The 14,629-nt window shown below is 43.7% G+C and overlaps 1 protein-coding gene across 1 annotated transcript in view; it reads left to right on the top strand.

Annotated features, from left to right (window-relative positions):
• LOC103743263 (protein kinase C-binding protein NELL1-like) overlaps positions 1–14,629 on the top strand; it is a gene marked incomplete at its 5' end in the record, with an annotated part of 233,347 nt that overhangs the window by 138,838 nt on the left and 79,880 nt on the right. The gene's annotated exons all lie outside the window — the stretch shown is intronic.

Below are 14,629 nucleotides of genomic sequence, written 5' to 3' on the forward strand. Positions count from 1 at the left end.
CATCAGATTTATCTTATTACAGATGGTTTGGGGCAATATTTAAATAAATTTTTAGCTAATCTTTTGAAGAATGTCAGAATGGTATTTCAGATGAGAGGAGAGAAATTCCAGACTGCCACAATACTTGCTAAAACCAGCTCAGGAAAAGCCTTTTTCCTTGGGCAATTAGCAGTGCAAGTCTGTAAGGGGAACTTCTTATATAAACCTGAGAGCTTAGTTCTCTAATGAGATACAGAACAAGGCTTGTATTATTTGAAAAGTGGATGTTTTCTATTGTTAAATTACTTCCATTTGGGAAGGCAGGAGAAACCTGCCTCGTATACTTTTGAAGTATATAAACAGGTCTCCAAATTTCAAACACAGACTGGGTTTTGGTGACTGGAGGGACTTTAGAATCACACTCTTGACAGACTGTAAGCTCTCTCAACAGCATACTTAGGAGATATCAAAGACATTAAGCAAATACCATGTGATAATAGATACCAAGCTACACTTGTAAAGCATACATGAATGGTATGGTCTGAGAAACATTAGGGTTAGTGTTCTCATAGAGCAAACTCCTTCCTGACCCAAAAGGAGTTGTCAGGTCTTCCCATTAGGAGTCCCAGTCCCAGGGGAATCCGAAGCCCTCTTCTGACCTCCACAGCACTGCACGACACGGGTGCACTCACATACATGCAGGCAATACACTCATGCACATAAAATAAAAATAATAAAATAAAATATTAAAAAAAGAGTCACCTATCTCAGTCTGAGAGAAAGATCAGGGATATCAACCAAGAACTCTGGGATGCCAGAGTGCTCTCCATGAAGCATGAAGAGGAGGCAAGAGCTGAGGCTGTATGGCTCAGGCTAGGCTTCCGAAAGAGAAATGGCTGCAGTTCTACATGAGACATTGGGATGGAGAACAGGGAGTAAGTGGTGATACCCAGGCGTCCTTGGACCACTGTGAAGTTCTCCGCTGGGCCAGTGGAGGGCCATGCAAAGGTGAGGTGGTAAATATCATTTTCCTTCAAGTCACTCTGTCATATGTATGCCACATAACATTTACTTTGTTCAGGTTTTTAGCTGGACAAGGTAATAAAATCACAGAAAACTAGAAAAACTGATAAAGAACGGCAGATAACTCCCACCAGTCAGTGGGGTCACATGCTTCCAGGGGGAACCTCACGGAAATGATTACCAGTCAAAAGATGAAAGTATGCACCATCTCAAGATGCTTCCAAATGCCAGGGACCATGACACCAAGATTGCAGGTTCCCATCATTTTTATCCTAGACTGTCAGAGTGTGGTTTAAAGGGCGAATACTTGAAGAGCAGGAGGAGGTTAGGCCAAGGTGCAGTTGGAATGGAGCAATTTTCAGGCAGAAATGAAAATGAATGAAGGATTTGCTGTCAAGAAAATGAGTCTTTCAGGAACACAGTAATTAAATAAAATTTAAATCTTTGTTGGAAGAAATGAAACTGTTCAGGTGACTTTTGACCTTAATTGAAGACAGGAAGTATCATAGCAATTGGAGTGTAATGTCTCCAGCAAATTGCTCCTGCTCGTATACGTGGGTATTAGATTTTGGATTGCTTAGTGTTTGAGAAATGGAAAAACAGCAAACGTAGCCATTAACCTTTACTTTTTAGTAGAAAAGTCACAATTTCATTAATATTTATGCATACAGTCATTTAAGTTCAATGGAATTCTCCTAGAGAATTTTAAAAGCCATCTTTGAAGTCCTTTGGAATTAGTGGTTGTGAAACACTTGCATTACTGTGACATTGTTCATGCAATTCGTTCTGGGGAGGGAGATGTGGGCTCCTGCAGAGTCTGTCACAGACAAAATGCAAGTGAATCCTTGACTTGCTGAATTCTGTGTGGGAGGCATCTCTGCCTGTCAGGACAGCGATGGGGGTGGTCAGTGGCTCTGATGCTGAGACAGGAGGCGGAAGACAGGAGGCTTCCTGAATATCCAGGCTCCTTCCCATGCCTGTTTACTTCTTTGAAAAATTAGAATTTGTTGATGACTCATCAGATGCTAGTCTGTTTCAGACACTTGCTTATCTGTGGATGATGAAGACGGGACACAGAGGGTATGTCCCCAGGCAGTTTGTAGCTCTTGTGTGTGATGATAAATAGGACAAATCTAAATCTAATGGCAAATGTCACAGAAAAGAAGAAAACAGAGGGATTTGTGATAAGCCAAGAGGAGAGGAAGTAGAGAGGGCTCTGTGAGCACAGGCACGAGGGATGTGTCTAAAAGACAAAGTCAGAAGGTGGCAGATGGAGCCGGCAAACGCAAAGGCCTGGTGGCAGGGTCCAGCCTGCTGCATTTTGGGTGGCCGGAGAGCTGCTGAATGTCAGGCTCTGTGACTGAGGATGGGAGTGTTCCTGGTCGATCTGCTGCTGACAGAATCTGCCTTGATGGCTCACAGTGCAAGGAAGCTTCCCAAAAACTGAGTGTGCTGTTTACACAGCACCATATTATTCCAGGTCAAAAATTAGAGGGTACCAACTGTGTGCAAAAAAGCTTACCCATTCCTTGGAAATTAAAGTACCGTTATAATTTATGAAATAGAAGTTATATCTCCCAATATGTACAGTTTTGTAAAACAAATGAACTCGATGTATTTTGTTTTATTTCTAGAATGTATTTTAGCTCCTCCTTGCCTTTTAATTGAATTGGCTGCAGATTAAACATACGTGGTAAGGACGTGCTGGACTCCCACCATTGGAAACACTGTTCAATAGAAGCTTTTCCCAAAAGACAGAGGGCCCGTCCCAGTGAGATGGGAGTGGTCAGCGTGGTGGGTGTGGCAGAGGTCAGCATGGTGGGTGTGACAATGGTGGGCTTGCTCAGAGGTGGTAGGTACTCAGTTTGTGGAAGAAAGGTGATCTGTAGGTGCTCTGGAGGGTCAGTGGCTGGAGATGTCTGTAGTCTGATGGAGAGGTCGCCTTGTGGGATATTAAAAAAGTTAAATTTTAAATTTTATTGAAATTTCATTCATGAAGACATTCTCAGCCTTTCCTTCCCCCCAACAGCTCCTGTGTTTATCCCACTCCCTCTAGATTTCCTGACCTTTTGAATTATCATTGTTACGTGTGTGAGCATGTGTGTATAAACAACCTGAGTCCATTCAGTGGTGCTCATATGTACAAATGTTGAGGGATGACCACTTGGGATTGATAGTCTATCAGGGAGCTCATCTTTGGGGCAGTCTAATCTCTCTCTGGCCTGTGGTTCTCCCTGGGGGGGACCTGGTGAAAGTCCCCATGGAGATTTCTTAGGGACAGCTTCCTGTCTTGTCTAGAAGACACAGTCTCACAGCACGTGTCCCAATCCTCTGGCTTGTCCAATCTTTCTGACTCCTCTGCTGTGTCTGAACCTTAGTGTAGGGTTGATGTGGATGTATCGGCTGGGGCTGGGCACCCATGGGTACTAAATCTGCATTTTGAAACAGTGACTTTAGCTTTTGTGATAAAGGTTGAAACTGGAACTCATTGATGGCTTAAACTCTAAGGTCCCCACAGCATTTTTCAATTAACTTTTTTCTAAAAATAATGAATCAATTACTGTCATTTAAAAATTGATAGCTGGGTGTGCTGCCTCATGCCTGTATTTCCAGTACTTAGGAGGCCAAGATAGGAGTTCAAGGCCAGCCTGGGCTACATAATGAGTTCCAGGTCAACCTTTCCTACAGGTCTGAGGCCCTGTATAAATAAAAAACCAAGTAAAACAACTGAGCATTGGCCTAGATATCCGGCTCCCAACTTTTTATGGAACGGGGCATTTTTCAGCTTGCAGAGCTCCAGGCTTTCCAGTTTTTTCCCACCACTGTCCAGCCATGCACAAATAGCTGTCATAATTTGCAAACTGATGTGCTCAAAAGTAAAATTTCTTTCTTTCTTTCTTTCTTTCTTTCTTTCTTTCTTTCTTTCTTTCTTTCTCTTTCTTTCTTCTTCCCCCCTCTCTCTCCCCTCCCTTCTTTCTCTTTCTTTTTCTTTTTTCTTTTTCTTTTTGGTCTTTTTGAGACAGGGTCTCCCTATAGCCCCAGCTGTCCTGGAACTCACTATGTAGACCAGGCTGGCCTTGAACTCACAGAGATCTGCCTGCCTCTGCCTCCCGAGCACGGGATTAAAGGCCTGCACTACCACAACTGTTTATTTTTGTTTTGTTTTGTTTTGGTTTTATTTTATTTATTTTTTTTGAAACAGGGTCTCCCTGTAGCCCTAGCTGGCCTGGAACTCACTATGTAGAACAGACTGGCCTTGAACTCACAGAGATCAGACTGCTTCTGACTCCTGAGTACTGGGATTAAAGGCATGAGCCACCACACCTAGTTAGGAAAATAAAATTCTTGTGCTGTTGTCTTTAATAGAAGAAAGAAATATAAGAAACTACTGTTCGTTTTAAGGAAAACGCTGGGCTCCCAGCCTACTTCAGTGGTGTGAGGTACCCATCTGCCCCATATCCTGGAGTACATAAATCCTCTGCAGAGGTTGGGTGCTGGGAAATGTTTTACAAGCAAGAGGAGGCTTGTGGCGATGACAGTGCAGGTCTGTGGTGACAAGGGTCACTGTGGCTCTGAAGAGGACATGATTTTATGCTGGAATTTTTGTTTCAATTAGAGGAAGAGGCTGGTTCCAGAATCGTAGTTTGGGATAGACACTCTTCAAATTGAGAAACAGTGGGCTTGACACACGGTGCCTTCCAAGCAGGGCTTCTCTGAAGCTTGTTAGAGGATTCCTCACAATCACTCTGAGAACAAAGACTTCAGCTCTCCATGTGGCTGGTTCTTCTCAAGGCGCGGTTTGGGGAATGAGAGTCAGATAGGGAAGTTTAGGAGTGCATGGTAATCTTTAGTCTGGAAGGTAAGGCTTCATCCTTGAGATGATGGAATCCCTGGGAATGCTGGGAAATTTAAGTGATCCTCTAGTAACTGCCCACCTGCTATTCAGCTGTAACCATGTTGGTCCAGCAGAGCTAGCAGTGTGGATGTAGCAGAAGCACAGGCATTTGAAGGCAATGTGGAAATTACCATCATGGGCCAATGAGTTGTTTTTAGCTGTGTCCAGAGGTGATGTGGGTCCCCTAGGTTTGGGCATGTGGAATAACAGACCTCGTTCCTGGTATTACGTATTAAGTGGCTTGAGCTAATCATGATTCAAACAACAGAAGACAGGACTGTTCCATCCTCTTTCCAGAATCCCAAACTGTGATTACGTGCTTTAGAAAAAGTGAGCTCATCTAGAGATTTGTCTGCTTTAGCCTCGTTCACAGGCTTGGCCTAGGAACTGGGGCTGTGGGTCTTGTTACCTCTGGACACAAAAGTGAGCTCATCTAGAGATTTGTCTGCTTTAGCCTCGTTCACAGGCTTGGCCTAGGAACTGGGGCTGTGGGTCTTGTTACCTTTAAATGGTGCTAGCTCGCAGGATAACTCTTTTGAGGAACAGTGAAGAGAGACCACATCAGATTAATATGTAAAACGGGGCAGCTGTTTTACCTAGAGTATCTCAGTCAAAAATTGTTAAGTACTAATCCTTCCATCCTTGCTCAGGGAAGGGGAATGATATGTCCAGAATTAGGTAGAACAGATGTTTCTAAGTAAAATCTGATGTGAGGTACAGTGCATGTACACTTAGGATTTATGAGGCTGACCTTCCTCAAGAAAGATTAGTGAGACATACCTGGTCCTGTGTACCCATGGCCAGATCTGGCCCTTCAGTTTGTATTGTTCTAATCTCCCTTGTCTGAAAAGTTATTAAACACCTTTTATAAAACAGGCGTTGTGCTAGAAGCTCGAGAGATTGAGATGTGCCCTTGAGGGAGATGTACATCAACAGTTACAGCAATCATGATGTGTTTTACAGAGATATGAGTCGTAGCATGTGGCTTCCCTACTAAGTACAAAAGGCAACTGTCTGATCTTGGCTCTAAGCTGCTGTGTGAGCTGGCCCCTGCCTGTTCCTCCCCCATCCTCCCTCAGCTCAGCCCATGTGTGTCCTCCCCAAGGACTCTGCACTGACGTTCCACTACCTTCTCGGTTGCAGGTGCGGCACCCTGAGCTTCATGGGGATCTCTTTACGAGTGCGCACACCTTCTTAGGGAACCTCTGGTATGCCCTTGTATGCACAGTTTCTTCCCTGCTCACCCCAGGTAGACTTCCTCGTGCTTTAGAGACTTTATCACCACTGAACTCCATGAACGTTTGCTGGTTTCCATTTCTCTTCTGGTGGACCAGAAACTAAGCACAGAAACGTCACTTGTTTTGTTCACTGTGGTACCCCAAGCGCTTTGAACAATGCATGGTACCTTTTTGGCGTCCTCTTAATATTTGTTAAATACATAAATGAGGAAATTCTTCTGAAATGAGAAAGGAGCCAGGGAAGGTCAAGGGAGCTTTTATAGACAATGTAGCATTTAAACTGAACCTGGAAGAATGAATAAGAATTTTCCAAGTGGAGAGTGTAAGCTGGGAGATGGGAGGGGAGGACCAAGGGGCTTCCTAGGCATAGACATGATACAAAGACCAAGCGTGACTGATTCTGAGTTCGTTATTTCATGCCCCCTGTACCCTGCCTGCTTCCTGCTGCTTGTGGACCACAGATCGCTCACCAGCATCACTTGGGTAGTGCACACCACAGGGTCTCTTGTTCCCGGGCTCCCACAATTCAGTAAGCTGTGTCAAGTGCCTGATCGAGCTTAAGTGTGATTATGATGAATTTGGGGGAGGTGTGGATGCATCTCTATAGTGAGCATTAGCAGCTCATAAACCGGCTCCTTCTATGGTACACAGGGTTTTCACATGCTGGCAGAGGGATTGTAAAACATCTTGAATTGATTGTAGGATAATAATGTCCATTTCCAAAAGGACCTATTATGATTGTAAAACATCCAACTGTTTTCATACACTTAAAACCCAGGATAAAGTTAGATCTCCACTTGGGGCTTTTTCTCACTCTGACACTTTGGAATTTTAATTGAGCCTCAGCAGCTAGATCTTTAAAATGAGATAATGTTCAAACACTGTAATTAAATTTTTTAAAGGACAGTAATAACTTATATAGCATCAGGCCCAGCCTGAGTTCTGTAGAGATTCATACATTGCTCAATTTGAATATCAGGGCTGCTCTCTTGTTCACATCCATGTTACTGGAGGGGCAAAAGCCGGGAGGAGGAGGAGGACTCTCCTCTCTCTAGCTCCCACTAGGAACTCAGCAGCAATAAGACTGATGGTTTCCTGTCTTCTTTTTTCTTTTAAGACACTTCTTCTAAGGATATTAAAATGCTTAATTAGGCCACTGTGTTCAGTCAGGTCCAAACTGGGTCAAAGGGTGGCCCCAAGTCAGAAGTGAGAGGAGCAAGTCAAGCTGGGAATGATGGGATGCACAGAGACCGTGACAGAGGAGCAGCGGGTTGGGTGATTAAGTGAGGTAATGGGGAGAGACACTGCAGGGGTTGTGCAGATGCTGAGGAGCAGGCTGGGGGAATGGCTGGATGCAGGGGCAGAGTCAGGACCCGGGGAGCACCAGGGCCATGAGCATCGTGTCTTCACAGGAAGAAATCAGATGTGAGCAGTGGACCACATAAGCTATTAGCCTCTCTCCTCAGGTCCTGGCAGGGCATGGCATGACATTAATGCTTAGCATACATTTCTTGAACTGTTGAGACAAGTTTTTTTTTTTTTTTCCTGCTTTGGGGATGAGAAGGCTTTTGCTAGAGAAAAAGTCACTATCAGGATTCATGTGCCTGGGACATATTTCAGGGAACCTCAGGGATGTTGATGGATTCATCTGCATCAATAAAATGGATTTTCAGGCAGATTGCCGTAGTTCATGCTATTGGGGTAGTATGGTAGTGGTTTCAGTCATTTGGGTGGATGCTGGAACTGAGCCTTGAAGGTGGGTGTGATAAGGACCCAGGAGAGAACGTGGCAGGCAGGGAGTACTCATTTCCAATGCAGACTAGGAAGATCAAGGTCCAGATGAAGTTGGAAGCTGGTCAGAGATGACCAGAGCATTACAAGTCCTGTGTTCATAGATTTGCCTAAAGATCTTGAAACTGTAAAACAATGAACTTGATGGATGAAGGAGTGACCTTTCCATTTAGGTGATGAGGAGTAAAGAGGATTGAAACAGGACCAGTGTGCCCTGGGAAGGATGGCCCTGGGGAAGCACCCAAGGGCTTTACCAGGAAGGTTGGAGGAGGCTGTTTTTGATCTAGAAACATAGGCAGTAAAAGAACAGTGTGGGCACATCCTGCTCTAAAGGAGGAGAGCCCAGCACCTAGGATTTGGGGCAGCTGCAGAGGATTGACGTGAGGGCCTGAGGGCATGGAAGCCTTTTCTTTCCAGGAACCACATCCCCAAGGACCTCAAGCCATGGAAGACAGCCCCAAATGGTGTAAATGTAAGGAGACATTTTTGGGGAAAGCTTTAAAAATTGTCTAAATATAAGTCCTTGGAAATTTGGTCTAGGGATGTTGATTTGAAATAAATGCCCAGGTGATTCTAGCTCAAACATTCTGTGGATAAATATGAGAATCAAGGAAAGTCAGTTTTAAAAAGACCAGTGATGATTCCCAGACCCCAAAGATGAGGACACTGAAGCCTTTTCTTTCCAGGAACCACATCCCCAAGGACCTCAAGCCATGGAAGACAGCCCCAAATGCTGTAAATGTAAGGAGACATTTTTGGGAAAAGCTTTAAAAATTGTCTAAATATGAGTCCTTGGAAATTTGGTCTAGGGATGATTTGAAATAAATGCCCAGGTGATTCTAGCTCAAACATTCTGTGGATAAATATGAGAATCAAGGAAAGTCAGTTTTAAAAAGACCAGTGATGATTCCCAGACCCCAAAGACAAATACTGCATACATCAAGATTTTAAACTCTCTCCCTCTAATCTATGCATCTACCTATATCTAGCCATCATCCAACTATCTATCATCTATCTATCTATCTATCTATCTATCTATCTATCTATCTATCTATCTATCTATCTATCTATCTATCTATCTATCTATCTATCTATCTATCTATCTATCTATCTATCTATCTATCTATCTATCTATCTATCTATCTATCTATCTATCTATCTATCTATCTATCTATCTATCTATCTATCTATCTATCTATCTATCTATCTATCTATCTATCTATCTATCTATCTATCTATCTATCTATCTATCTATCTATCTATCTATCTATCTATCTATCTATCTATCTATCTATCATCTATCAATCTATCATCTGTCTGTCTATCCATCCATCATCTATTTACCTATCAATCATCTATCTTCTATTTATCATCTATTTTATATTTATCATCTATCATCTATCTTATCTATCATCTACCATCATCATCCATGTATCTACCAATATCTGTATGTATCTATCATTCATGTATCTATCAATTTATCTCTATGTATACATGCATTTGTGCATGTGTATCTCTCATCTTTATATCTCTATGTATCATATCTATAAATCTATCATCTATGCATATATCTAACTATCATCTATTTATCCATCCATCTACCTACCTACCTACCTATGTACCTCTGTGTGTATATGTGTGTATAGGTCATGAAAGGGGACCATGAGATGGAAAACTGAGGTCTTAAGGGAGAGTTGGGAATAGAGAAAAAGTGGTTAATAGACTACATGTAGCCTCAAAGCAGAAGTGGACAGCAGAGGGAGGAAGGGAACCAGCAAGAGGATGGGGAGGGGGAAGAGAGAGGATCAACCAAAACAAAGAGTGTATGAAAACACCACAAGGAAACCCATGACTCTGAATTCTCATTTAGCTACAGGGCAAGCCAAGGCTCCTGGAAGGTGCCCAAGAAATCCATAATTATTGGGATGCTGACCTGAGTGAGGACCAGTGTGACAGTGGTCTAAACAAGATGATCACGTGACAGCTTCACAGAGTTGAAGGAGGCTGCTCTGTAGTTTTGAGGGTGCATACTCTGGGCCTGCTTCATCCCAGTTCAGTTCCATATACCTGCTAAGCCTGCATGAAAGAGCCACCAAGTAGACAGCATGCTTCTTGCACATGTAACTTTTACTCATGCCCCATTGGTCAGAATTTGGCCACATGGCCTCATGTGGCTGTGAAGAAATAGAACAATACTCTATTTTGGTGGCCATGTGTTTGGTGAGCTTTGGGGAGTATAGTCTTTCTTACCCACAAATCTTTGAGGAATTTGCCAAGAGGGTCATGTATTCCTCTCTGCATGTGAATGTGACTCCTTAGAGGAAATAATGTTCATTGAAGAATTCTGGATAAGGAACTAGTTGGAAGATTTAGACCCATCCAGGAAGACTATCCAAAGCCTGCTTGGAAATTGGCCACCCTTGAAGTTCTGACTATAAACTTTCTCCTGGCAAGAAAGAGCTTTGTTAGAGCCCATCCACGTGTTAAACAGACATAGCTGAATTTCTGTGTGTTTGCCAGTGAGACCTTTGTATAGAGGAGAGGAGCAGTGGACATCAGTAGAGTCTGGAGAGCATGCTTTTAGGTGTTACGCTTTTAAAAGGTAGCACGTTTTAGGTTTTTTCCTGTTTTCATGTATGTTGTAGATATGTGTGTAGGTATGTATGCATGTGAGTGTATGTTCATGGAGGCCAAAGGTAAATGCCAGGAATCATCCTTCATTGATCTACTGTCTTATTCAACGAGGCAGGGTTTCAGTCAAACCCAGAGCTCTTCACTATGGCTAGTCTTGCCAGACAGCTTGTTCTGGGGGATCCCTCTGTTTCTACCTTCCGAAGTGAGAATTACAGGTTGGCTGTCACACAAACGAACATTTACATAGGTTCCAGGGAGCTGAACAATGGGCCCTCACATTACCATGGCAAGTGATGTAACCTCTGAGTCATCTACCCAGCCCTTAAATGTTTGCTAATTAATTAATTCATTCATTCATTCACCCATTCTCTCTCTTTCTCTCCATTTGCCACATCTGCATGTGGAGGTCAGAGGAAAACTGGGGAGTCAGTTCTCTCCTTCCACCATGTGGGTCCTAGAGATTGAACTCAGGTCATTGGCCTTGGCAGCAAGCACCTTTACTCACCGAGCCATCTTGCTGGTCGAATAGTCCAGTGAACATGTTTTAATTAGTGGATTCGTTCTGATATTTCCTTACTTGCTCATGGTGTGTATTGATGTGATACACCCACCCTTCTCCCCCCTCCCCTGCCACTGGTCCCACTGTGCCCATCCCAATTCTACTGAAAGCACTGCTCTGCGCTTTCAGAATAGTGCCGCAGTGACCATGAACATGCAGACTCTAGCTAGCTGACCACATCTCCTTTAAATACCCCCCCAGAGGTGGGGTAGCTGGTGTGTATGTGGCGGGAGGGGTAGATAGGGTCTTGCTGTCTCATTTAGGATTGCTACATTGGACTGAAGTGATCAGATATTATTCGGCCTTAAGAGTGGATTTTAAGAAAACCTTCCACATCTGAGAGGGAACACGCAGCACTTTATCTGGGTTATTTCCCTTAAAATAATGTTCTCAGTTAAATGAGGTTTGCTGCAAATGACAGAATTTCATTTTTTTAGTGGTTAAATAATGTTTGATCACTTTAGCCTAACATAGCAACCTTGGGCAAGGTAGCAAGACCCTGTCCCCGCCCCCAAAACTATCCTACTTTGGGGCCTGTATCCAAAGGAAGTGAAATCTATATATTCTACAAATGGCTCAGGTTTACCCGCACATGTCACAGTGGCTAAGATAGGCTATCCACCTAGGTGCTGTCAACACGAATGGGTGTGCCACATACTTTCCTCATTGCTGTGACCAAATACCTGATGATGAACAATTCAAGAGAGGGAAGGGCTTACAGTTCTTGTTCTGGCTTACGGGTCACAGGGAAGGCATGGTATCTTGTGGGGAAGACATGGTATTGGGTGGGGAAGCAAGGCCTCAGAAGCATTAAGTCAGCTGGTCACATTGCAGCCTCAGTCAAGAGAAAAGTGCCCAGCTGTCTTTCTCCTTTTTATATAGTCCAGACCCTCAACCCATGGAATGGTGCTGCTCACAGTTGAGGTGGGTCTTCCCACTTCAGTTAACCTATCTAGACAATTCCTCAAAGGCAGGCCCAAGGCTAATCTCCTTGAGGACCCTAGATTCTGTCAGGTTGACAGTCACCATTAACACTCAGAAAATAATGTCAATGTATGTATAATACCATATGTATATATGCATGCACATATGCATACAGTGGAGGGATTCACATGTATAGGTGCATGCACACGTACATACAGTGGAGGAGTTCTTCGGGCTTATTTTAGGGGACTGTTTTCTGATTGACAGTTTTAGCTAGGGTTGTACCACAGTGAGGTTTTTGCTCATGTGGAAGATCAGTGCAAGTGTTTATGTCTAGACATCTGTTCTGGGAAGCTCTCCTTGCAGTGAGATCCAGGACTCAGGCCTGCCCGATCGATCACTGCTGTTTTCAACATGTGGTGCTTGCAGTATCTTTGGACATCATCTTCATCCCAGCAACTTGAGAGAGAAGGTTAGTTAGGAGGCTTAGGACCAGTTTGGGAAGCAGCACACGTCAAATCCCCTCGTTGGGAACTTGAACACCTGGCCAACCTCATCTCAGGGAAGCCTGGGAATGTGCCTAGCTGGATGCTGATGGAAAAGTGGATGGAAGTGGCAGTAAACTGGTGAGTGGTCTTCTCCATGTTGAGTTCACAACTTACCTCATATTCTACACAGTGTCACAGGCCCAGTGCTGTGGATCAGAAGTGCATCTTACTGTTAGGTAAGCTTGGGTCCATTCTTGGATCTGCCACGGTCATCTCGGTTAGATCACTTTATATCTTTGAACTTCAATTTCTTCATCTGTAAAGTAGGTATAATATCTGCCTGAAGGATAGCTCTAGAGATTGTGCACCATGCCTGACACACAGTAGGCCTTCAACAATTGTTAATTGCTATTATTATCAACATAACTATTGTGGACACACTGTGCCTTTTGTTTTTATTCTGGTGGACACGGTTTAAAGTTTAAGTACTTTATCCTGTGTTTCTAATTTTGGAGTGTCTACTATAGTTGCCTTATTTGACATCTGGCATTTATTATTTATTTATTTATTATTTATTTATTTTTGGGTCTTTTTGAGACATGGTCTCCCTATAGCTCCTGCTGGCCTGGAACTCACTCTGTAGACCAGGCTGGCCTCTGGTCCACCTGCCTCTGCCTCTGAGTGCTGGGACTAAAGGCGTGTGCTCAGCTTTGATATCTGGTCTTTATATTCCACTTGAAAACACCAGAGACATGGTAAGTCATTCATAATGAAAAAAACCCTAGTTCGTGGCTATCTTAGTGGCTGACATAAAGATCCATCTTCCTGGCACGTTCCTGAGGATGAAACCAGGGTCTGTGTGTGCCTGCTGTCTGTCCTGAGATGGATGGAGAAGGAGGGCCATGTCGCTGTCACTGTCTTGGGTTCGTCTTCCTCAGTAATTGTTGAGCTGCTGAATTCTGTCCTCACATGACCCCAGATGCTTTGTCTGACACCCACCAGGTGCATACAGGGCAGGAGAATCCTTAATGTCTATCTTTCACTATATTTATGTCTTTTCTAAATAAAATTTTACTTCTCACTGTATTTCACTTTGAATGAGAGAGAGATGAGAGAGAGAATAGAGGTATATGTGTGTGCGTGTGTACACATGTGGGGGGCTGATGTGGATGTCAGATGCCCTGCTCTGTCACTCTCCACCAAATTCCCTTTGAGACAGGGTCTGTCACTGAACCTCCAGCCAGCAGGCCCCCGAGATCTTCCTATTTTGCCCCCACAATGCTGGTGTTGCGGGACAGACAGCCATAACCGGCCTTTTGCATAGGTGTGGGGGATCCTAACTCGGGTACTCATGCTTGTTTGGTAAGCACTCTGACCAGTGAGTGGTCTCCCCAGCCCCACCACAGGCTTGTGTAGAAAGTGCTCTGACCACTGAGCAGACTCCCCAGCCCCGGCCCCTGTTCTCTTTCCCTCAGGCATGTGGCAGGTGGAAGGTGGATTTCACGATGGAACCATCCTCGATTCAGGGTGAGAAATCAGGATTCAGGAGAGTCTGCCTATAGCAGCCAGTTCTTTCTTTTTGCAGATATAAAAAGCATCAGTGACTTTTCCATCAGGACAGGACTTCCTAGGTGCTGTCTCTGGGGGAGGAATCGGTGATTTATTTTTTAACTTTTTCTTTGGTCTTGTTTTAGATTTAGAGGGAAGCTGTAACAATGTACAGAGAATTCCTGTATATCCTATACTCAGCTTAACTCTAACAATAACATCTTATATAACCACAACAAAATGATAAAACCCAGGAAACTAACATGATAGCCTATTAACCAAATTATGTACTTCATTTTAATTTTATATTCCCCACCAAGATCTTTTCCATTCATTCTAGAATCTTCCTCAGGATCACCTTTTTTTTGAGACGGGGGTCTCCCTGTAGCCCCAGTTGACCATTTCACAGAGATCCACCTGCCTGTGCCTCCTGAGTGCTGCAATTAAAGGTGTGCGCCACCAGGCCACACATTACGTTCAGTTGCTCTTCTCACAGATCACGTATTCCTCCACTTGGTTAAGACAAGGGCCATGTTTTTGTATCAAAAAC

The sequence above is a fragment of the Nannospalax galili genome, unplaced genomic scaffold, assembly GCF_000622305.1.
Source record: "Nannospalax galili isolate Female #2095 unplaced genomic scaffold, S.galili_v1.0 scaffold1302, whole genome shotgun sequence".
In the NCBI taxonomy this organism is placed as follows: Eukaryota; Metazoa; Chordata; class Mammalia; order Rodentia; family Spalacidae; genus Nannospalax; species Nannospalax galili.